The following is a 24,467-nucleotide window of genomic DNA, read 5'->3' as shown; positions in this document are numbered from 1 at the left end:
AGGCAGAGTGGTTAAGAACAGTTCTGGAGTTGGACAACCCGCTGACTACATGGTCTGTCACTCCACTGAGCCTCAGTTTTCCCATTCTGTAAAAGGGGCTATTGGGAGGTTTCGACAAGATAATAGCAAGTACTCAAAAATCTCGGCTATTATTTTATTCGTACCGTGATGAAAATAAGCTGGGTGGAGGCTGTTACAGCATTTCCTGGTCCTCTCTCTCTTCCTACTCTGACTGCTCACTTCTATGCAGTTTTTTAAATCCTTGAAAGACCAGCCCAATTAGTACATCTAAACCCAGATGGTGAAGGGTTCTCAGGTGTCACCACAGCAACCAGCTCCCTCCCTGCCCCACCTCCAAGCTACAGAATACACAGGCCTGGCACTTCTGGGACATGGATGGCCAATGATGGGAGGCCTGCGTCTTGGAACAAGTAAGAACAATTAGGGACCAGGCACTTGCAGGGGCGAGATGGCTCCGGCCCAGCTGCCCTTGAGCAGCCCCTGAAATGCCAGAGAGCTCAGCCTTGCAGGGAGAAGGGACAGGGCTGTCAGAGCCTTCAGTCACTTCGAACTCCGTGTCCAAAGTGGGAGCACTCACCACTCATTTAAATACCTGTGTATTTAAATTTAAAGTAAAATTAAATAAAATGTAAAATTCAGCTCCTCATTTGCACTGGCCACATGTCACGTGCCCGGCAGCGACTACTGCACAGTGCCAATCTAGAATAGGCTGGGCAAACGGTGGCCCAGGGGCCAAATCTACCCCTGGGCCTGTTTTTCTGTCTGGCCTGAGAGTGGCTTTTACCTTTCTTTTTTTTTAAAGGGAAAGAAGAGGAGGAAGAGGAGGGGGAGAGGAGGGAAGAAAGAGAAGCAGCAACAACAACACCCCTGTACGCTGCACAAAACCGGAAATATTTACTCTCTGGCCATTGATAGGAAACATTTGCAGACTCCAGTCCCATCATTTACACAAAGTTCTGTCGGACAGCGAGGACTTAGAAGATGAATGAGAGGCATGGGGATGGGGGTCAAAGAGCCCCCCTTTTATTACAGGAGGAGCGGCCACGTTTATTATGTACCACGGTGTATTTAACACCAGGCCAAGGGCTTTCCAAGCCCTGTGTCATTTTATCCTCACAACAGCCCCCCACGGCGAGGGCCCTGGTTCTCCAGTGTATGGAATGATAAAAGTCATGTGGGTGGGTGCCAGGTGAGCATGACTTTGCCAAAAAGCGAACACCAAATCAATCAAAGCAACCAGCAAACAAAACAAACCACAGGTTTAAAAAAAAAAAAAAAAAAAAAAGGACAAGAAGGAAACAGGCTCAAAATGCCACCAGGGGTGGTGTTCTGATGGTAAGTGATAATATTTTGCTCTGAAAAACATACTTTCATGGTGCTGTCATACTGTCTTTCTACATAATACTTTCTATGTAATATAAATACTTTCTCTATAATATAAAATGACCAGTATTTTTAAAAATTATGTGGCAGGCACAGTAGGGGGGCAGACTGTTCGGGCTCAAATCCCGGCTCCACCAGCCACTGGCTGTGTGCCCTTGGCAAGTCACTTACTGTCTCTGAGCCTCAGTTTCCTTACCTGTAAAAAGGGAATAACAATGCCTCACAGGAGCTGCACATATGGCCCCTGGGCCCCTGAAACCAGGGCCACTGTGGCCACTGTGAACCAGGAACTTGCCTCGTAGAGGCTCTGGGAGGTGTAAATAAGTTAGATCAGTGCCCGGCACACAGTGTGTGCTATTTACATGTTGGCTTACATTTTCTAATTCCAGCCTCAGTAGAAACTTTTAAGATGGGGGTTTTTATCCCCACCTGATAGGTGAGGAGATCAAAGCTCTGAGAGCTGAAGTGTTTAGCAGAAACCCCACAACTAGTGAGAGGAAAAGCCAGTTTCCAAATCTGGCTCTGTGCCCAAGATGACATGCTGTGCATTGCATCATGGCAGCTCATAAAATGGGGGCAGCAGGAGAGGATGGGAGGGGGCTTTGCTAGCTCTTTCCATTGACCCATGGGCTGCCCTGAGTGACCACTGGAAGGGAGGGGAGGGGGGAAAGGGCTGTTCAATCTTTGAGATCCCTTTAGACCCAGATTCATTCATTCCACAAATGTTTATTGAGCACCTATTATGTGCCAGGCACTGAGCACACCAGGGGCAGCACAGAGGCCCCACCCTCATGGAGCTGACATTCTAGTGGGGAGCAAGGAAATCAGCATGTGAGACAGTAATTACACCTGTGACAGATACTTGGAAGGAAATGCCCCTGGTGGGAGGGGGAACCATGCCCTGGCAGGGGGTGGGGGTGGGGGGGTGGGTGTCATAGAAAGAGGTGATATTTACAATGAGACCACACTGATTTGGGTTCAAAAGCATTTGAACTTTCTGAGCATTTCTCCAAGCTCAGCCGATCAAGAGGTTCCCAAGACAGGGGAGGGGGGCTGGAGCACACACTGCCAGGTAACGTGGCGGGTCACTGCACTTACAGAGTGGCCTTGGAGGGGTGCCCAGTTCCCATATTCCCGAGCTCAGCCATCAGCCCTGCAAGCCCTCCTCGTGGGAACCAGCTTCCAAACATTCCATCGCCATAGCTACCAACTACCCCTCTGGCCCTAACACTGTCCCTACCCCCAACCCTCCCGTGCTGAACTGGGAGACCAAGTCTCTCTCTGGCAGGACCTCTGGGGACCAGGGACCTCTGACCCACTCTGGCAGGAAACCAGCCAAGAAAAGCCTGCTAGATTCCACGGGGCGAGGGGAAGAGAAAAATAATTATTCCGAGGTTCTGTACATGGCTTAAGCACAAGAGTGTGTGGAGTGGTTTAAGAGGGACGCAGAGAAGGCAGGCTGGCACACTGCCTCAAAAATGAGCTCGGGCTTATTACGCACTATTGTGTGTGAGGTTCTGAGCTCAGGGACTCTGCAGACATCACTGAATTTTCTCCTCTCACCCCCACCTATTATCCCACTTCACCCTCCATTATCAACCATCCATTTACCGGGCTCAGAGAGGTGGGGTCACCTGCTCAAGGCCGCACACATGGTAAGCACGGGAGCCAGGAGGAAAATTGGAGCCTTTCTCCCTCTCTCTCCATAGCTCATGCTCCTGGATCTAGGAGCTCTCTTTCCTGACTTGCTTTGCATTTTTTACCTAAAATGATCAAGGCAGGGCCCCCACCCCCACCCCATGCTTCCCCACCTCCCATTTGGCCCAGTTCAGCATGGTTAGGCACAAGCTGGGAGTGGGAAATGATGAGGCTGGGGGTCACATCTTGGCTCCCCCACTCAGAGTCTGGATGTCCTGAGTCACTCTGGGGTGGCTCTCTGAGTCTCAGTGTTCTCATCTGAGAAATGGGACTAACACCTGGAGGAAAGAGTCATGGGGAACTCCAAAACTTCCATCAGGCTTGGCCTGAGGTCAACCTGTAAAAATGCCAGTACTGAATATTATGACCACTGTCATCACAGCACAGGGACCGAGACTGAAAGGGACATATAACCTGAGAAACAAGTGGCCTGGGGAGGTGGGTCGGCACACTACGTCTGTGCATGGCCAGAAAGCCAATGACTTTGGTTCTTTGGTCAGTGGTCTCGTGCAGGTACTGCACTCAGCCTTTGCAGCAGGACAGCAGCCCTAGGCAACAGATGCGGGAATGCGCCTGGCTGTGTTCCAGGAAAGACTACTTACAAAATCAGGCGGAGAGCTAGCCTGCCAACCTCCTGGCCTGCAGCATGAAAAGACGGTATCCTCGGAACTTGGGCAAGCCCAAGGAAAGCAAATGCAGTGAGCGGCTGTGAAACCAGTGTGTAGTTTGGTTCTGGGCCCCTTCTCGGAAGGGCCAGTAGGACTCATAGCCAGTCTTTGGTGGGTGAGAGAAAAATAAAAAACTTGGGAAAGCAAATAGTTTTAAAAAAACGAAGCATACGCGTGCACACAGAATCATCTGGCATCAAGTAAAGACTTAAGGAAAGAGACTCGTACGCACCTGGCACTTTTCTGTACGGTTTGCCTCTAACAACCCTAGAAGGCAGGTACTATTATTAGCCCATCTGACAGAAGGGGAAGCTGAGGCTCAGGGGAAGTGCTTGGTCCGAGGTCACACAGCTGGTATCTGGTTGAGTCTGAACTGGAACGTAGGTCCCCACTGCTAGAACCCAAGCTCTTAAGCACCCTGGCCCCCAAATCCCCACCCTGTCCAATACACAGATGGGAAAGCTATTTGTCCGACTCTGGGCCCTGGTCTCCAGGCTTCCTGCTTGGGAAAATGGGGCCCCCACCTGGTAAACAATACAAACAGGAGGGGCCCAGAGTGACCTTCTGGGGGCCAGGGCTTCGTCTGTCTCTCTCTCTCTCTCTCTCTTTCTCTCTCTCTCTCTCTCTCTCTCTCTCTCCCTCCCTCCCTCCCTCCCGCGCGCGCGCACACACACACACACACACACACACACACACACACCCACCCCTGTCTCCATTCCTCTGCAGAGAAGCTGCCAGACATGGGAGAATAAGCGCTGGACTAGGAGTCTACACACCCGGCTTGAAGCCCTGGTTCTACTGACCAGTACCGTGTTTCCCCGAAAATAAGACCGGGTCTTACATTACTTTTTGCTCCAAAAAACACATTAGGGCTTATGGTCAGGGGATGTCATCCTGAGAAATCATGCTAGGACTTATTTTCCGGTTAGGTCTTACTTTCGTGAAAATGCAGTAGCAATAAAGCCCTGGGGGGGAGGGGGGGAGAAGGGAGAGGAAGGTGTTACCTAACTTCTCTGGGCCTTGGTTTCCTCATCTGTGAAATGGGGATGCTAATAGCAGCAGTGAGGATTAAATAAATGAACGGATATACAGCACTCAGACAGAGCTCTGTTACCATCCCAATTTCTTCCCTTTAGCATGGTCTCAAACTTCCCAGGGCATCAGAATCTCCTGAAATTGTTAAAAGACACAGCCCTGGCTCCTGCCCCCACAGATTCCAATTTGCAAGTTATGAGATGGGGCCCAGGGATCTGCATGACCAAGTGTGGTCCCTTCCTCCTGCTCTACGAAATGCTGCTGAGGGCACTGAGTTCAGCATTTGAGGACTATTTCCTGGGCACCCACCCACACCAGGCAAGAGGAACGCAACGCTCATAGCGTGTGGGGGGGTCAAAAGTTGGACAGGCCCCCCTACAACGTGGGCTCGGCCACGCATCAGCTGTGTGACTTTGACCCAGAGACTTCTCCTCTCTGCGCCTCATTTGCCTCACCTGCAGAATAAGGGTGCAAACAGCACCTGGCCAGGCGGCGTGAGGCTGGCACAGGGGTGAGCTCATGACATTAGCGACGATTACTCACAGGTACGATTATTTCTTAGGACAAACAGGTCTGCCTTTAAGGAGTGCCACAGCAGCAGACACAGGAGAGGCAGGCAAGCCACTAAGAAAGGGATGGACGTCATGAGGGGCATGTGCAGGGGCCTGTGGGAGCACCGACCGCGGAACGCTGGAGTGGTCCAGGCACACACCTAGTGGACAGACAGACGGACACCACTGCTGACCTCCCAAAACAACCATGAGGGAGAAAGCTCCCCTCTGACCAGGGCACAAATAAGAAACAAGACAGGGGAGGTGGCTGCCCACGCTCACAGGTGCAGGACAGCGTCAACACTTGAACCTGGGTCTAATTAAGTCTTCAACCTTTTTTGAGCCAGGGACCGTTTCGGCCAGCTGGTGAAATCTACGGGCTCTTTCCCAGAAGAGTGTTTTTATACAGAATAAAATACAGAGGATTAAAAGGATACCAACTATAGTAAAACCTGGCTAAGAACACTGATGAAAAAACTGCTGCGAGGTCGTAACCCACATGCTCCTTGATTAGCACAATAAATGACAAGATGAGGGGCAGGCCTCATAATGACGGCCCTTTGCCTGTAGTGATGAGAAGAGAGATGCATGGCAAGTGAAACGGGATATAAAGATATATGTGGTTTCTCTTAGTGACCAGGGCTCGCCTGCCACGATTTGTCACCTACCCTGACACCTGGAGGAAGTGTTAAATTGGGCCAATAAAGATGTCATTTCCCTATCCTAATTCCTGAGCCCCTGGGGGCCATCCACAGACTGTGGCTTCCGGGACCTTGGCAGGCACCTGGGCTCCCATTCTGGCCCCTTCCTGCCCATTTCCTCTCTCCACCATCAAACACAAGAGTGGCGGGGGTTTGTACCAGGAAAAACTTGATGGCATATTTGGAGCATGGTTCGGGTGTTTTGATTTTGTTCAAAAAACATAAACGCAGGAAACAACAGAACTCTTATGAAAGCAGCAAGGTGTCCACCCATGCTGGCACCACAGGCTGGCACGTGACCGTGGATATTCACTCAAGTCAGAAGTGAGTGGAGGACATTTGGGACTGGAGTGGAGTGACCTCGGCCCCAGATGTTGTACACATGGCCTCGAGGGCAACAGAACAAGCAGCTGACAGCAGAGGATGAGAGATGGACGAGAGCCCATCTGAAAGGTGGACAGAGCCCCAGGGCCTATGGTCAGCCAGCTTGGGTGGGCTCTGCCTGTGCTCCAGACCCCGAGCGGCGTCCTCTCCTTTCTCTGGGCCTCGGTTTCCTCATCTGTCAAGTGGGGGCCAACAATTCTTACCAGCCAGGCTGCTGAGAGGATTAAGGGAGATGGACGCTTCACCGTGAGGAAGACCAGTGGCTGTGGCTGATACATTTCAATGATTTGAGAGATGTATGTCCCCGCCAAATCTGCTAGTTCAAAGTCAGCAACAGTGGGCAGGAGGGCAGGGAAAAGGTCAGCAGGGACCAGGCTGTCCCAGGCCTTGACTGCTAAGTAAGGAGCCTAGGGTTATCCTGGGGCGGTAGGAAATTGGGAGTGCGGGTTGGGTTGGGGTCTGAGCGGGGGACACAGGCTCTCTCTGGAGTAGGACAGCTTAGAAGATGAGGGACCAGGTAAGAGCTGCTGGAGAATCCAGGGAGCCACTTCAAAGACAGGAGGTGGGAAGGGAGAAGGGAGAAACACGAAAAGGAGCCAAATGCTGTGGGCCACAGGAGAAGGTGACATGGAGAAAGGCTCCCACTCTATCCTCACAGCCTTTCTCGGGTGGGCCTCAGCTGTCAAATGGAGAGAATCTGCTGGGCGGAGGAAGGGAGGCAGTGGCAGACAGGGCTTCGCCACCCTACAGAGAGCAACAGGTCTGCCTGGCAGGACCAGCCTGAGGACGTGAGGCCTTCTCCATGCGCACAACATTTATGGAGGTGCCACCAAATTCAGCCATCAAAAGCATTAATAGTTGAATGCAGTATTTTTGAATGAACACCCAAAAAACTATGACGAACGAAAAATTAAAATTTTAGGGAGGATAAAAACATGGTACTCTGCCAAGCCACACTGGGCCCGAGACAGAAGGAAAAATCAGTAATACTGATCCTGACTTCATTTAAAATTTTGATATATTGTTCAGCATGGATATTTCTACATTGATTTAGATTTTTGTGGGTAATAGCTTTATTGAGAGATAATTTACATGTCATACAATTCACCTATTTAAAGTGCACAATTCATTACAGTGGGGTAAAGACAGTCTATTCAATAAAGGGTGCTGGGAAACCTGGACAGACACGTGCAAAAAAATGAAGCTGGACCACCTTCTTACACCATATACAAAAATAAATTCAAAATGGCTTAAAGTCTTAAATGTAAGATCTGAAACCATAAAATTCCTAGAAGAAAATATAGGAAGAAACTTTACAGACATTACCCGGAATAAGATTTTTACTGATATATCCCCTCAGGCAAGGGAAGTAGGAGAAAAAATAAACATGTGGGATTACATCAAACTAACGTTTTTTCACAGCAAAGGAAACCATCAATAAAACAAAAAGGGATCCTACTGAATGGGAAAAGATATTTGCCAATGATATATCCGATAAGGGTTAATATCCCAAATTTATAAAAAAAATCACTCAACTCAACTCCCAAAAAACAAACACCCCAATTAAAAAATGGGCAGAGGACATGAAGAGACATTTTTCTAACAAGGACATACAGATGGCAAACAGACATATGAAAAAATGCTCAACCTCACTAACCATTAGAGAAATGCAAATAAAAACCACAATGAGATACCACCTCACCCCAGTCAGAATGTCTATCATCAATAAATCAACAAACAACAAGTGCTGGCGTGGATGTGGAGAAAAGGGAACGCTTGTGCACTGTTGGTGGGATTGCAGATTGGTGCAGCCACTATGGAAAACAGTGTGGAGGTATCTCAAAAATCTGAAAATGGAACTACCTTATGATCCAGCAATTCCACTCCTAGGTATCTATCCGAAGAAATCCAAAACTCTAATTCAAAAAACTTTATGCACCCCTATGTTTATTGCAGCACTATACACAATAGCCAAAACATGGAAACAACCGAAATGCCCATCGGTAGACGACTGGATTAAGAAACTGTGGTACATTTATACAATGGAGTATTACGCAGCCATAAAGAAGAAAGAAATCTTACCATTTGCAACAACATGGATGGACCTAGAGAACATTATGTGAAGTGAAATATGTCAGACAGAGAAAGACAAATACCATATGATCTCATTTATATGCGGAGTCTAAAGAAAAGAATAAATGAATGAACTAATCAGAAACAATCTCAGAGACATAGAGGAAAAAATGAGGGTTGCTAGATGGGGGGGGAATAAGGGGGAACATGAGGGGATTAGAAAGCACAGTCAGCAACCACAAGATTGCCATGGGGTTACGAAAGTCAATTTGGGGAACGTAATCAATAATTTTGTAGATTATGTAGGGTATCCGATGGACTCTTGTCCTATTAGGGAGACCACCTCAGGGAAGATGTAGATGCCTGATCACTGCGCTGTACACCTGAAGCTGAAGCTGAACAATAATGAATGTCAATTACAAGTGTATATATATATGTATATAGTCACAAGAAGTGGAGTACAGCATTAGGAATAAAGACAGTGGAAATGTAATGGCTGTGTGCGATGTCAGAGGGGTAGGGGATGGGGAAAAGGGGTTGACACAGTGTGAGGGATATAAATGATAAACGTCTATTACATTGTTTTGTGCACCTGAAACTAAAAAAAAAAAAAAAAAAAAAAAAAAAAAGTGTGCAATTCAGCAGTTTTTAGTATATTCACACCATCACCACAATCACTTTTACAATGTTTTTATCACCCCCCAAAACCTTCGACCCTTAGCTATCACCCTCATCCCCGCCCCTGGCAACCACTAATCTACTTTGTCTCTATGTATTTGCCTCTTCAGACGATTTCCTATCAATGGACTAGTTTCCTTCATTTAGCATAACGTTTTCAAGGTTCATCCATTGGTTTTGATTATTTTAAAATTTGCATTGAAATATTATTTATCTTGACTACTGAGCTTTTTGGCACTCCCTTCAATTTTGTACCTGAGGCACCCTAACCGCAGCCCTGCTGCCTGGGGCCCCACCAGGCCGAATCTGGGTTTTTACAAACCACAAATCAACACATGGTTCTGCTCACATCTGCACCCAGGAGTCAGGGAGCTCTGGAGCCCCTGAAGTCACCTCAGCCTGGTTAGCAGGGGCTGCTGGGAGCCGCTCAAGGAAACCCATGTCAACTGGTGGAAACTGGTTCCCCACAAGGCCCCACTCATTCTGAAACTATACTGTCTCAACTTGCCCAGAAAAATTCTACTGCAACTTCTGCTTTGCAGGGGGCATTTATTGAGCTCCGGCTGTATATGCCTCTCCAGTCACTTCATTCCTTTTCCTCAAACAGTCAAGGTGCACCCACTAACACAGGCAGCAAGGCCAGGAAAAAGGCAGGGGACAGGGGTCAGGGGGCCACGGAGATGGGTTGATTTCTGCTGCTCTCTGGCTGGGCAGCTCTGAGCAAGACACTCAGCCTCTCTGGGCCTTGGTTTCCTCATCTGTTAAATGGGACATCCAGGGAGCTCTCCTCACAGGGCTGCTGAGAGGAAACAAGGACCGTCCTTGGTGAACTGTCACTTAACGATGCAGGTGAACGCTCGCTCACGCTCAGCGGGCGTGGAGCTAAGGGCCTTCTGAACACAGCACCAGCTGATGCGCCCAGCTGCCCTGGGAGGGAGGCATCATGATGTCCCATTTAACAGATGAGGAAGCAGAGGCTCAGGGAAGTTAAGCACTTTGTCCACCACCGCATAGCTAGAAGGGGCCAGGCCAGGATTCACACTGAGGTCTAACTAAAACACCGAGTCTAAAATCGAGCTGGCTTCATCTGCCTCGTTATGTGACAGGCTCCTCCATTCAAAGATCCCACGCCGGGTCCTTATGGGTTTAAGGGAGCACGACACACATGAACAGCTCCCCAGGGGGTACAAAAGCCCACCTCTGGGAACCCCAGCCTTCCCTCTAGCTGTCCTGCGAGGCGGTGGGCACAGCTCAGTCCTGTCTTTATCCAAAGAGCACGTCCCTTCCACATAAAGTTTAGTCACCTCTGAGGGCAGGGAGGGGCTGGTCAGCCTGGAAAGGTAGAGCAGAGAGTACTCCCCAGGCCAGGACATGGAAAGTGGGTTCCAATCCTAGCTGCAATGCACTGCACAGCGCCGTGCAACCAGGACATGCCTCTTCCCTCTACAGGACTCAGTTTCCCCACTGCTGACTTCCAGGGGCAGGCTCAACTCTGCCTCCCTCCCCTGCCCCACCTAACTTCGACGGCTAGAACCTGACTTGGTACTCTGGGTAAGATTTCACCTGAAAAAGGAGTCCATGGTTAACACTGACAAAAGTACAAAAAAGTGTCAGTTTTCTCTCCCGTGAAAGGAGGACGATGACAGCATCCGCCTCCATGGGTTGCCGAGAGGGAATAAGACAATATATCTGAAATGTTTACAGAAGCGCTGGACGCATGCTAACTCTCCAACACTCGGGGCCCAGGATGCCCCAACACGCCCAACTCTCTGAGACGTAAGCTGTGAAGGTGACCTTGGACGAGACTCTTAACCTCTCTGAATCTCAGTGTCCCCACCTGAAGATGGAATCTACTTTACAGGCTGTTGAGAGGGCACCACAGCTCAGGGTGACCACGGCAGGTAACCCGGCGCCTGGCACCCTGGACACTCTTAAGGAAGAGAAACCACTGTATCCAAGGTCCCCCAGAATTCACAGGGACAAGCCTTGGCCACCCATACTCTTAAAGCTTGGGGAAACCATCCAGCTAAGTCAGTCTGGATTTCACCCCAGACGGGCTCTGGAAAATTCCTGCAGGCAGGTGCCTCTCCTGCCCAGGAGGAGGGGCTGTTTCCAGCAGGAACACTCACCCTTTCTTTGGCCAATGCTGCATATTCAGCTACCTGCAGACCACAGTGGCTTCTCCTAATTGGCTTTCCTTCCGTGGCCAGCACCCCGCTGGCCTGCCTCAAAGACACAGGGCACCATGAGAACACGGGAGGTGAGGCACATGGCAGGCTTGCCCAATGGTTAATACTTTCACCAAGTCAACCGATTTCAAGTTTTTTCCCCCCAAATGTGTCAAAATCCACAAAAAATAAAAAGTTGATATTTTGACTATTTTATGCAGTTAAAAATAACATTTTGAGCTGCTTTGTATATAAATGACATAATTTTTATTTTAAACCTGTGTTATATGGTAATACATTTACCATTATATTGAATTTTAGCAGAAAATACTCAAAACATACTAAGTGACATCAATTAGATTTAAGTATAGATAAATTAGAATCTAATGGCATTGCTGACATAAAACATGTATTACAAAACGTTACACAACATGGCATACAAAACATCTTTGTCCTTGATAGTGCAAGCCACAGGAAAACATTAAAAAATCATGTAAATAGAGAAAAGTCTTGTAAATGGAAATATTCATTCGGATATAGCCGAACATCGCAGCAAAAGGGTTAATGCCATAGGTGGAGGGCTCGGGAGGGGCTGCCTCTGCGAAGGACAGACCCTAAGACCTGGGTTTGCTTAACTTCAGCGGTCTCAGTTTCCTCATCTGTAAAATGGGGCTGAACTACCTGCCTCAGAGGGCTGCAGGGATGAGTCAAGTGCTTAGGACTTGGCAGGAGGGAGATTTCAGTAAATGCCAGCTATTAATTTACCATCATATCTCATTAGATATTCTAGTTAAATATTCATGGCACAACCCGTAACAGACCTGGATACGACTGTAAAAAAGGATTCATTACCCTGACAGACATCTGGGATAGCCTGTTAGGTGATAAATAGGTTATCTGATCCTATTCTGGTAAATATTTATGTTGGAAAAATACTTCAGAAAGGTATACCCTAAAAGGCTAACTGGGGCGTCATTTATGTGTCCTTTTTACCCCCTGAATTCTCTAACGTTTCTACAGTGGATATATATCTACGTCAATGATATGATCCAAAATAAAGGAATAGAAAAATGAAATCAGAGTGGTATCTAGGTTTGTTACGTAATTTTGAGACCTTGACTCCCAGAATACAGAACCAGCCTTGGAGAAAGCCTGGTAGCCTTGGAGAAAGCCTGGTCCAAGTCCAGAGAGGACAGTCTAGCCAAGATCACACAGCAAGGTCACGGAGCAGCCGGGCCTGGCCCAGCTCTCCAGACACCCAGACCTGGGCTCCTCTCTGCTGGCATCATGCTGGTTCATTCTCCCCACAAAATTAGGCAGGCTGGCCTCCTGCTTAAAAGTCTGACTCCATAGTTAGGCTGCAGACCCTGGCTGGGCCATGGCTACGTGACCTTGGAAAAGACACTTAACCTCTGTGAGCATCAGTCTCCTCATGTGGAAAATGATAATCAGACTTGCAGTAATGCTATATGGCTTTTGTAAGGATTAAGTAAGATAATGCATGTAAAGCACTTAGTAGAATGCCTGGCAAACAGCAGGTGCTCTAATTATTATTACTATCACTATTATTGGTATTTGGAATCTAGCTATGTCATGGAGAATCTTTCGTATGATAATAGAATGCTAAGCCAGCAGGCACAGGAAGGCAATTTAGACTTGGGTACTAGGGAGCCATGGCAGGTGTTTGAGCAGGAGAGGTGCAATACGATGCTGAAGCTGCACAGGGGTAGCAGCCAGTGCCCACCTACAGGGACTGCCTCTGCCACGGTCCTCTATCACAGACTCCACATCCTTGGCAGTTCTAATGCTGCTGGGCAAAAATACAGCACAAATCCCACAGGAGACACCCCTACCACTTCTAGCTTCGCCCACCCCCTGGATGCCAGCTGGGCTGCTGACACCACACAATCAACAAGGTGGGGTCCTGAAGCAACTCACACGGCCTCAGTCCACAGGTGTGATGACCAGGAGACCCAGGTGCCTGGCAGGGGCCACTGGGTGGCAGAGGAGATGTGGCCCCTATTTAGGGCTGTGAAAACTGGTTTCCTCCTACTTTGCTGTGTGACCTTGGGAAAGTCCCTCCCTCTCTCTGAGCTCCACTTGGCCCTTATGCAAAGAGGGCCTTAACTGCTTCAGTAGGCTTAGGGGCTGCCAGAGGGATGCAACACAATAGAACAACAATGCTTTCGTTTGGCTGTGCTCCCACTATGTGCCAAGCACTCGGGTGCATACTTTCATCAAGTCCTCATAACTCTAGAAGCGGCCCTTGTAATATTCCTATTTTTAAAATTTTCTTAATTACTCAAGCCACAGGTACAATCTCCATATTTAAAAAAAAAAAAAAAATAGAGAAGGCTTCATTAAGTCTCTTTGGAGGAAAATCTCCAATCGTGGCCTCGTCCCTCTTTTCTACCAATAACAAATGTTGATCAGTTTGGGGAGGAGGCCCCCACACCTGCTTTCTGAGGTTACAGCCAAATACTTACCTGAAAAGACATCACACAGGGCCTCTTTCCCGCTCTCCCAAACACCCATCCTCTGCTCCTTCCATCTACGTGCTGCCATATCACACTAGCACCTGGAGGTCATCGGATGGGTAGAGGCCAGGGACGTTGCTCAACATCTGACAATGCCCAGGTCAGCCTCTACCAACAAGAAGCATTTGGCCCAAATGGCAGTAACGCTAAGGCTGAGAGGGCCTGGATCTCACATATCCTTCTGAATCTTGCTTGGCTCCTTCCACACTCAATCACGGAGATCTTTCCATGCCAGCTTATTTATCCCATCATTCAGTACACACTGCCTGAGCACCTACTGTGTGCCAGACCCTGCTCCCGCACAGGGCCACATCTGTTAAGGAAACACACAGAGCCCCGGCACTCAGAGGGTGCCCCATCCTCAGGGAAGACAAGACACATCGATTTGCAAGACCCCAGTGGATCTCCCTCCCTCCTTTTAATTGCCCTGGAACATCCCCAGCACAGACGGCCCACCATGCATTTGGCCAAGGTCTTCCTGATGGACATGTAGGCTTTCATGTTTGATGCATGCCCCCATCATAAAGAAAATGGTGAGAGGTAATCTAGGGCCTTGCTAACTGCATCAGCAGGGTCCCCTGGAAGCTTGCTAGTACCATCCCAGAGGTACTGAACCAGAGTTTGCATTTTAACCAGATCCCAGGCATTCTCATGCACATTAAAACTTGAGAAGCACAGCTCCAGGTAGGTACCTAAAAAGGTTCGGCTGACTCAGGGGCCATGCGTCCTTTTCATTTTAGCAGAAACTGCCAAAGTGCCTCCAAAAAACCCTGCTGCCAGCAGTCTGCAAGTTCCCTAACTTTATATTGAAGACATTTTTGTTGATGCAGAGCTGACAATTCCTCCCATTTTCCAGATGTGGAGACTGAGGTCGAACAAAGCGTCTAGACAACCAGGACCCGAGTCGATGACTTCTAAGGCCTCTCTCAGTTCTGGCTTTTAGAATCTGGCCACATCCTGGGCATGTTCCGTGCCAGCTTCCTGTCCAACCATTCTGGCTGTCAGAAAGCAACTCAGAGTAGGAAGGCAGAAAGATTATGGGCTCCCCTAGCAAAGGAAGGAGAGTTCCTGAGGGAAGGAACAGGTTCTGTGGGCTGGGCCTCTGTGACCACTGCCCTGTGTCCTTTCATGTCCAGTCACCCAGGACGAAGGACCAGGCGGGGGCATGGGGCAAGCTCACCCTTGTCAAGCACAACAGGTAATGCCAGGGCTTTGAAGGGAGGGTGACGATGGGGGCCATGCTGTGGAGGAAAAGGGCTCCAGAGCCAAGCACTGGTTGAGGACCCCAGCTTTGCTCTCACCAGCCACACATCTCAGCCTCAGTTTTATCCCCTGAAAAATGGGCTCATACCACTCACGGTAGAGAGTTGCTGGGGGACTTAGTGGCTACCACCTACAGCCCTACCTTGGGCTGCGCTGCGCTGCTATACTCAACATACTACATCCTTATACAACTGTCTGTGGTCAGCATTGCTACGTCCCCACCTGACAGATGAGTAAATTGAGGCTCAGAGAGGTGCAGTGCCCTGCCCTTGATTGCACACTGAGATACGGCCATGGGAGTGGCGGCCTTGGACCTACAAGGTCAGCATTCCTCATCTGAATTCTGCCTTTTGAGCTGTGTGACCCTAAGCAAGCCGCCACACCTCTCTGAGTCTCAACTTTCTCAGCAGCGAACTGCAGACACCACACAGAGTTCAGAGATGGGACACCATCCTACAAACCGGAGAATTCCATGCACCCCCTCCCTCAGGGCGCCATACTGCCCACCCAAAAGATCCAGCCCAGGAAGACCTGTCACCTGCAGGCATCTCTGATCTCTCCTGCGCTTTAGGTGTGACATGGGTAAGGCCATGAAAAGCTAGCAGCCCCCAGAGAGGGAAAGCTACTTGCTCAAGGTCACACAGCTGTCCTTGAGCAGCTGCAGTGGCAAGCAGGGCTGGGCAACAAGAGGTAGGATATCAAACCTTCGTGGGGTGCAGGCAGGAGCCAGGGTGGGGGTGAGGGTCCAGCTGGGCTGGCAGGTGTCTGGAGTGGTGGCTACCAGGTGCAGGCAGCCCTGTGATGGCTGAGGTCTCTCCTGCTGGCTCTTAGCCGGGAGGCCTTTTGAAGGGTCAGCCAGTCCAGACGTACCCTCCTCTCCCCGAAGGCTCCTCCTCCCTCTGGGACCAGCCTAGTTGCCTTCCCAGGGATTGGCAGTGGGCACGACCTGTCTGGGCATCAATCTTCTCTCTGTGGCTACAGCTCAGGCCTCCTAGACAATGAAGTCTCCCTACAGCCAGACTTGCCCGTCTTCTGGAACCTTCTCTCACCACTACAGCCAGAGGATATAGCTACCACAGACACCTGACTGCGTCACGTCACCCTGGCCTGAAGCCTTCCAAGAGCCTTCAGCCTCAGCATGACAATCCAGCTACTCCCCATGGTTTATAACAGCGAGAGCCGACAGACATCCACTGTGACCACGTGGAATTCAATTTCCTAGCCGTCACATTAAAACAGTAAAAAGAAAACGGTGAAATGAAACCACAATGAGCTATCACTTCACACCTGTCAGAAGGGCTATCATCAATAAATCAACAAACAACAAGTGTTGGCAAGGATGTGGGAAAAAAGGGAACCCTCGCGCACTGTTGGTGGGATTGCAAACTGGTGCAGCCACTATGGAAAACAATACGGAGATTCCTCAAAAAATTAAAAATAGAACTGCCATATGACTTAGCAATTTCACTTTTCAGTGTTTATTCAAAAAAATCCAAAATACTAATTCGGAAAGACATATGCACCCCTATGTTCACTGCAGTGTTATTTACAATAGCCAAGATATGGAAGCAACCTAAGTGTCCATCAATAGACGATTGGATAAAGAAGAGGTGGTACATATATACAATGAACTATTACTCGGCCTTAAAAAAGAATGAAATCTTGCCATTTGTGACAAATGGATGGATCTAGAGGAAATTATGCTGAGTGAAGTCAGACAGAGAAAGACAAATACCATATGATTTCTCTTATATGTGGAATCTCAAAAACAAAACAAACAAACAGAAACAAATAAACAAAATAAAGCAGAAACAAATTCATAGCTACAGAGAACATTTTGATGGTTGCCAGACGGCAGGGGCTTGGAGGGATGGGTGAAAAAGGGGAAGGGATTAAGAAGTATAAACTGCCAGTTATAAACAGTCATGGGGATGTAAAGTACAGCATAGGGAATACAGTCAATAATATTGTAATAACTATGTATTGGTGCCAGATGGGTAATAATCACGGTGATCACCTCGTAAATTATATAAATGTCTAATCACTATGTTGTACACCTGAAACTAAAATACTGTTGTTGTCAACTGTAACTGAAAATTTTTTAATTAAAAAAAGAAATGTAATCTTTCATTTCACCCAATGTATCCAAAACATTATGAATCAATATGGAAATTAAAACACACATACTAAAAATCAATATAGAAATATAAATAGAATAAAAACTCCATATACAAATAAAAAGTAGTCAGACATTTTACTTTCCTTTTTCTTTTTTTCCCTTGATACTAAGTCTTTGAAATCTGGAGTGTATCTTCTACTTTCAGCACATCTCAATTTGGATGATAAAATTTCAGTGGACATACCGGATCTGTGTTGACTGCGCATAAAACTTACAGTTGAAAGAGCACACTATCCCCAAACAGTTCTACACACATCTAAAAGTTTTCCAAGAACAGAATCAAGTATTTGTTTTGAAATCTACCTTTAAATTATATTAAAATACGAAATTCAGTTCCTCAGCCTCACTAGCCGCATTTCAGGAGCTCAACAGCCACGTGTGGTGTGGCTCCCAGAGTGGACACACGGGTTGATTGAGTCCTTAACTCTCTGGTCCTCACGGCCCCCTCGTGCCTCCTTTGTAGGCTTGTCAGTTTCCCATCTCTAAGTTTCACCCATGCCATCCGGGCCCTTCCTCAACGTCCCCTGCTTCTGGAAAATTCCCACTTCTTCCTTCACGACTGGGCTCCAGGTTCCTCGCTCTAAGAAGCTTTCTGACATCCTCTGGACGGGGTCAAGATTGCTGGTCTCTCTGCTCATTCCCCTAATTGCAATGTCACATGGTATTGTAACTGTCCATCTCGAGGTTTCTTAACCTCGGCACCAGACATTTGGGTCACACAATTCTCTGCGGTGGGGAGCTGTCCTGTGTACAGTGGTACCTTGTTTTCGAATGTCTCAGTTGACGAACATTTCGCTTTACGAATGCCGTCAATTTTATGGATCTATGGTATCATTAGATAGTAAAATTCATGCTAAATTTGCAGTTTTAGGGGTTGATTTTAAAGGTCTGGAACGGATTAATCCATTTTGCATTACTTTCTATGGGGAAACCGTGCCTCGGTTTTCGAAAGTTTCAAAACTCAATGATCTTCCGGAACGGATTACGTTCTAAAACCGAGGTACCACTATTCGCACTTTAGTAAAAATAGTCTTAAAGGGCCACACTTGTCAAACACCGAGGAACGGTGTTTGTTGGCTGGGCGTCCTCCCACCCACACACCTTTCCCGTCTGCTGCAGAGGAACAGACAAGACCCCATTCATTCATTCAATCAACACTTGCTGGCATGTGGTCTCCCAGGGCCAGGGTTGGTGCCGGATGCCAGGACCATAAAGGTGAATTGAGCCGTGATCACCGATCGTGCCACCCACACCCCAGTTCCTGGCACATGCACCTCCAAGCCCACACTCAATAAATGAGCGGACAGGCTGAGGTGCCTTTTGATCAGAGGCCAAGGAAGTGATGTTTGCTTGTCTTCCCCTCTCTCCCCACACCACCTCCTGGCACATGGCATTTTTCAGGCTTTTTCCTTAAACGAGGCCAAACCCAGCCATTCTGGCACAGACAGCAGGCGTTGCAAACTCTGCTACTTGTCTCTGCCACCATCTCCCTCCCTCCCACCAGGCTTCCCTCTTCTGCAGGCTGATGACTCCTGGATTGTCATCTCCAGCCCAAACCTCTCTCCTCAACACCAGACTCAGGTGTCAACTGTCTCCTGGTCACCTCCATCTGAGCACAGAACTGGTACCTCAAACTTAACGCATCCAAAGCTGATCCCCTGGTTCCCCCCCAACTCATTGCACCGCAGTTGACGGCAGCTCATTCTGCTTGACACCGCTCTGTCTCCCACCCCAATCCAACCCAGCAGCAAATCCTGTCAACTGCGCCTTCACAACTCACCAGGCCATGATTTCTTGGCTATGACACCAAAGGCACAGGTGACCAAAGGAAAAACAGACAAAACTGGACTTCATGAAAATTCAAACATTTTGTGTATCAAAAGACACTATCCACAGAGTAAAAAGGCAACCCACAGCATGGGAGAAAATATTTGCAAATCATGTATCTGATAAGGAATGACTATCCAGAACATATAAGGAAATTCTAAAACTCAACAAACACCACTCATTTAGAAAATGGGCAAAGGACCTGAATCGACATTTCTCCAAAGAAGATATATGAGGCCAGTAAGGACACGAAAAGATGCTCAATGTCACTAATCATGAGGGAAATGCAGATGGAAACCACAGTGGGATATCACCTCACACCCATCAGGATGGCTGCTGTCGTAAAACAGAAAACAACAAGGGTCGACGGGGATGTGGAGAAAGCTGGAAGCCTCTTGCACTGTTGGTAGGAAAGTTAAATGATGCAGCTACTATGAAAAACAGTATGGAGGTTCCTCAAAATATTAAAAATAGAATTATGATATAACCCAGCAATTCCACTTCTGGGTATCTACCCAAAAGAAGTGAAAGCAGGTTCTCAAAGAGATATTTGTATGCCCAAGTCTAGAGCAGCAGTCTTCATATGAGCTAAAACGCAGGACCCAACCCAAGCGTCCATCAATGGATGAATGGAAAAAATGTGGTCTAGCCATACAATGGAATATTATTCAGCCTTAAAAAGGAAGGAAATTCTGACACACGCTACAACATGGATGAGCCTTGAGGACATTATGCTGAGTGCAATGAGTCATTTACAAAAGGACAAAGACTGACTGATTCCACTTACATGAGGTCCTTTGAATAGTCAAAATCAGAGACAGAAACAACAATGTGAATACATTTAATACCACTGAACTGTACACTTAAAAATGGTTACGATGGTAAATTTATGTTACGTGTATGTAATACAATTAAAACAACAACAAAAAACCCACCAAAGCCGGAACCCACCCACTTCACAACACTCACACTTCTGGGGTGTTTGTGTGTTTGGTGACCCCCCTTCTCACCATGCTAGGCTCCCTCGTCTCTTGCCTGCGTAACTCCTAACTGGCCTCCCTGATTCTGCCCTTGTCTCCTCAGTCCATTGTCAATGAACAGCCAGTGATTGTATAAAGATGGAAATCAGGTCTCAGCCCTCCTCTGCTCTGAATTCCCCGTGGCTCCCACTTCACTCAGGGAAAGCCAGTCCCTACAGAGCCTGCAGGCCCCTTACCTCTCCGTCCTCATCCCCCACCTGCCCCACTTCACTCTCTTCCAGCCACAAGGCTCCCTTGCTGTTCCTCACACGAGCATGGTCCTACGTTAGAGCCTTCACCTCAGCTGTCCCCGCTGCATGGATGTCCTTTCCCCAGACCTCCACCTGGCCTTTCTGTCCTTGCTTGCATCTTTCCCCCCATCACTCTTTTCATACTGCAACCTGCCCCCACCGACACATCACTGCAGACTCTCTTACACTGCACGGTTCTTGTTTTTTTCTCCCTAGCGTGCACTACCTTTTAGCACAGAGGTGGCTCCCTGAGAGCCGAGACTGCTAAGTTAACAGGATGAATGCCTCAAGATGTTATTGGGGAGAGCATGCCTGAAAAGGAAGCCATCCCAGAAGAAAGCCCATCTAAGAGACAGAGCAAAAGAGACAGCGGCCTGATACATTGGAGTACCTGGATACAACTGTACCTGAAGGCAATATGCCTTTGGACTTTCCATTTACCTGAGCCAATAATTTCCTTCATTTACCACCTTCAGTTATTGGAAATTTGGATTCTACCAGTCACAACCAACTGATACAGATGGATAATAGGCTCTTTTCGACCTCCGCACACGTACCACTCAAATGGTTTCCTCCCACCCAGCATGATGAAAAACGTTTGATAAAACTAAGCAAAATTATTTTCAAAGTCTGATTTGAAGACTCAGGGTGACGGCTGGAGTCAGCTAACCACTCTCACTTCTGTCCCAAAGGGTATGGATTTGAGTTTTCCATTTGGGAAGCTGACTGTAAGATATCCTTACACAAAGGTCAGAGGGTCGTTCCGATACTTTTTGCTAAGAAAATTCTTGGCTAACTTCTCCCTCCCCCCGCTCCAAATCGTAGCTTATGGCTTTTTAAAAATCGCATTACCTTCCACTTCTTTGTTGTGTAGGTTTTGAAATGGCTGCCGGCCAAAAGGTGTAAAAGCTTGACCACGAACAAAGCAAGCAAGTAATAAGTCCCTGCTGGATGTAATGTTCCCGGATGTCATGTTCCCAGATAAGGCTTCCTTTGTGGTTCACCTAAAAAGCATTCGGCTTACATCCTGTTCACCTTTTGCACATGAGTGAGGGATGGGGGTGGGATATGGGTGGGGGTTTTAAGAGTACAATTTACAGGCCTGGTTCTGAGGCAGCACAGAGCTGGGCATCTAACTTCCCAGGGCACTGACCTGCCCCTCTGTCTCCCTCTTGGAAAAACACATCCCAGGAGTGAGAGACCCTCCTCCCACTCCCTTGCTCCTGAAGCAGACAGAAGAGGAAGAATTTCCAGGGCTTCGAGAACTGCTCAAAACACGAACACTCAAAAAAATCAAAGGGAGAAACTCACGAGGAAGAAGGGGTATCTCCTTATGGTTCAGTATCTTCCGGGGGCCTAATCCAGAGTGAGGGAATGGCCTTTTCCTAAAGAAAAATGGTCTGGGGCTCTAAGGAGGCGGGGGGCCTTATTGCAAACTACTTCCATCAGTAGACTTGCCTGGACAACACCAAGCACAAGGTCAGGGAGAAAAACGCTGTGTGAGCGTCCCTGACCTTCTCCAAGCCTCTGTTTCCTTATCTGTAAAATGGGCGAACAACACAGTTATTGTATTACTGAGCACCTCTGTGCATCAGGAACCACGTAATCTTATCTATAATCATCACAGCCACCCAAGAGATGATCGCTGTGATGATCCCTGCTTTACATGTGAGGATACTAAAGTCCAGACAGGAGAACTGGCTGGCCCAAGGTCTCACAGCTCAGGCACAAGCCAGCCAGCATTCCAATTCAAGTGTGCCTGACTCAAAAGACTACATCTTTCCCCACATCAGGGCTCCTCTTGATGCCTGCCTCCTGACTCATTCTGCAGCTGCAATGACATCACACACGAAAAGATAAAGATTGTACCTGTTGGCTCAAAACACCGGTAAGTCATAGGTAATCAGGTATTTGAGAAACGAATGGCTGGAGGACAGACACAAGTCCCTGGAGTCCTCATTGCCGCTTTTGTCTGGGCTCTCCCTGTCCCTAGTCCTAAGAGGAGAAGGTCCCAGAGAGCAGAGCCAGGAAAAGGTGACAGTGAGTCATCCCCTCCTTTCAATGAAGAAGTATACACCTGGGTGTCCTCACCCTCCAGAACGTGAGCTCCCAACTAAGTGTCTGGCTGTGCCCATCTCTTCCTGCCACAACCTCAGCCCCACTGGGAACTTGCCACCCACCAGCTGACCCCACCGGAAGGAAGCAGAGGGGAGCCATCTTTCCCACCCACTCTTGTGGAGCTTCAAGCCACACTGGTTTTTCTGGACCAAACGATGAGAAGATGGGTTGGGAACCTCCCCACCCTATCCCCCCAGGACCACCCAGCGACTCCAGCAGGGCATGCTCCACCACCTTTGGGGTGCAAGGCAAAAGTCAATCCCCCTAAGTGGCTCTGGCCCCGCCCATCTCACCTCCCATCACTCACCTATGGGAGCCCTCGGCCCCGCCCCTCGATGGAGGACTGGATTTGAATTCCACTCTTCCACGGCCCTAGACAAGTGGCCTAGTTCTTCGGTGCCCCATTAGTCTCATCTGAAAATGGGGATGTGAAAAACGCCTCCCTGGAAAGTGAGATGGTGTGTACCTAGGAAGCCCTTAGCAGAGTAGAACAAGATGAACCTGACTAGATTATGTTGTTCTCCCATTTTCCAGATGAGGAAACGGAGTCTCCGAGAAGTTCAAAGACCCTTCCCACACTAGGACGTCAGTAAGCAGTGACTGGGATTATCACGACTTTGACACCAAATGCCTCCCGTCCCTGGACAGTTACTGACACTATTCCTTCTTACGACACCTGCCTTCCCTTTCCACGTCCTCTCTCTAATTATTACAGTGATAACAATCGCGGCTACCAATTGCTGAGGGTCTCTTATTTACAAGACTGCACAGAGCGTTTCACATGGCCCATCTCCTTCCTGCCACATCCTTCACAGTGCCTTCAATGGCACTGTCCTTTACGTACCTCTGTGATGCTTAACTGTGTCAACCTGACTGGGCTAGGTGTGTGCAAGGGTGCTTCTGAAAAGGATTAACACTTGAATTGGGAGACTGCCTAACCATCACCTTCACCAAGATGGGTGGGCACCATCTAAGTCGCTGAAAGCCTGAATGGAGCAAAAAGGTGAAGGGCGAGTTGGCTCTTTCTTTTTGTCACTTGAGCTGAGATAAATGGCTTCTCCATAATTGGGTGAGCCAGTTCCTGTAATAGATCTCTTACATATATCGATGCCTACCCTACTGACTCTGTTTCTCTGGAAAACCCTTCTACATCTCCCTTTGTCCTCTAAAACACAGCAGCTCCCCCAAGGGCAGGGACGGTCTTGTTCACAGCTGGATCCCGGAGCTTAGCATGGAGTCTGGCACACAGCAGGTGCTCGATATGTGCTGCATAAATGAGACTCCACTGAATCCTCATAAAAACCCACTGAAGTAAGTGATGATAGTATCATTTTGAAATGAAGAAGCAAAGGGCACAAATAATTAAGAAATTACCAAAGGCCACATAGCACTAAATGGTAAAAGCAAGATTTGAACCTGGGGCTTTCGGATGCCACCTCCCTCACTAACCCCACGGGGAATGGGCTCCACCTGAAGCTCCAGACGCCTCCTCTGACTTCTGCTCTGCTGCCCATGGGCCCTGGCCTTCTTGCAACACATCAAGGCTGTACTTTGGGGGCAACATTCCCAGGGGACCTTCTTTGTGCCGGCCAAGCCCCGACAAGTGAGATCTGAAGGAAACTGAGAGCCAAGTAACTGGATAATTGGCAGAATGAAATAAGCGCTAGATCAGGGGAATAAACAGACCTGCAGGTGAGAAAGTGCACTGGAAATGAGGGGACTGGAAAAGGATTCGATGTACACAGAACAGTGCTGGGGTGGAAAGGGTTAATAATAATGGTAATAATAACAACAATAATATGATAGCAAACACACGCACAGTGCTTACTACGTGCTCAGGCACCATTCTAGCCACTTGACATTTATTAGCACGTTTAATCCTCATGATGAATCGCTGAGGACTGTGCTGTTAT

At 48.2% G+C, this 24,467-nt stretch overlaps 1 protein-coding gene across 2 annotated transcripts in view; it reads right to left on the bottom strand.

Annotated features, from left to right (window-relative positions):
* TPST2 (tyrosylprotein sulfotransferase 2) overlaps positions 1 to 24,467 on the bottom strand; it is a 49,657-nt gene that overhangs the window by 16,072 nt on the left and 9,118 nt on the right. The gene's annotated exons all lie outside the window — the stretch shown is intronic.

The sequence above is a fragment of the Rhinolophus sinicus genome, linkage group LG16 (assembly GCF_036562045.2).
Source record: "Rhinolophus sinicus isolate RSC01 linkage group LG16, ASM3656204v1, whole genome shotgun sequence".
In the NCBI taxonomy this organism is placed as follows: Eukaryota; Metazoa; Chordata; class Mammalia; order Chiroptera; family Rhinolophidae; genus Rhinolophus; species Rhinolophus sinicus.
The sequence above is the reverse complement of the archived record's forward strand: the minus strand, read 5'-3'. Positions and strand labels throughout refer to the sequence as shown.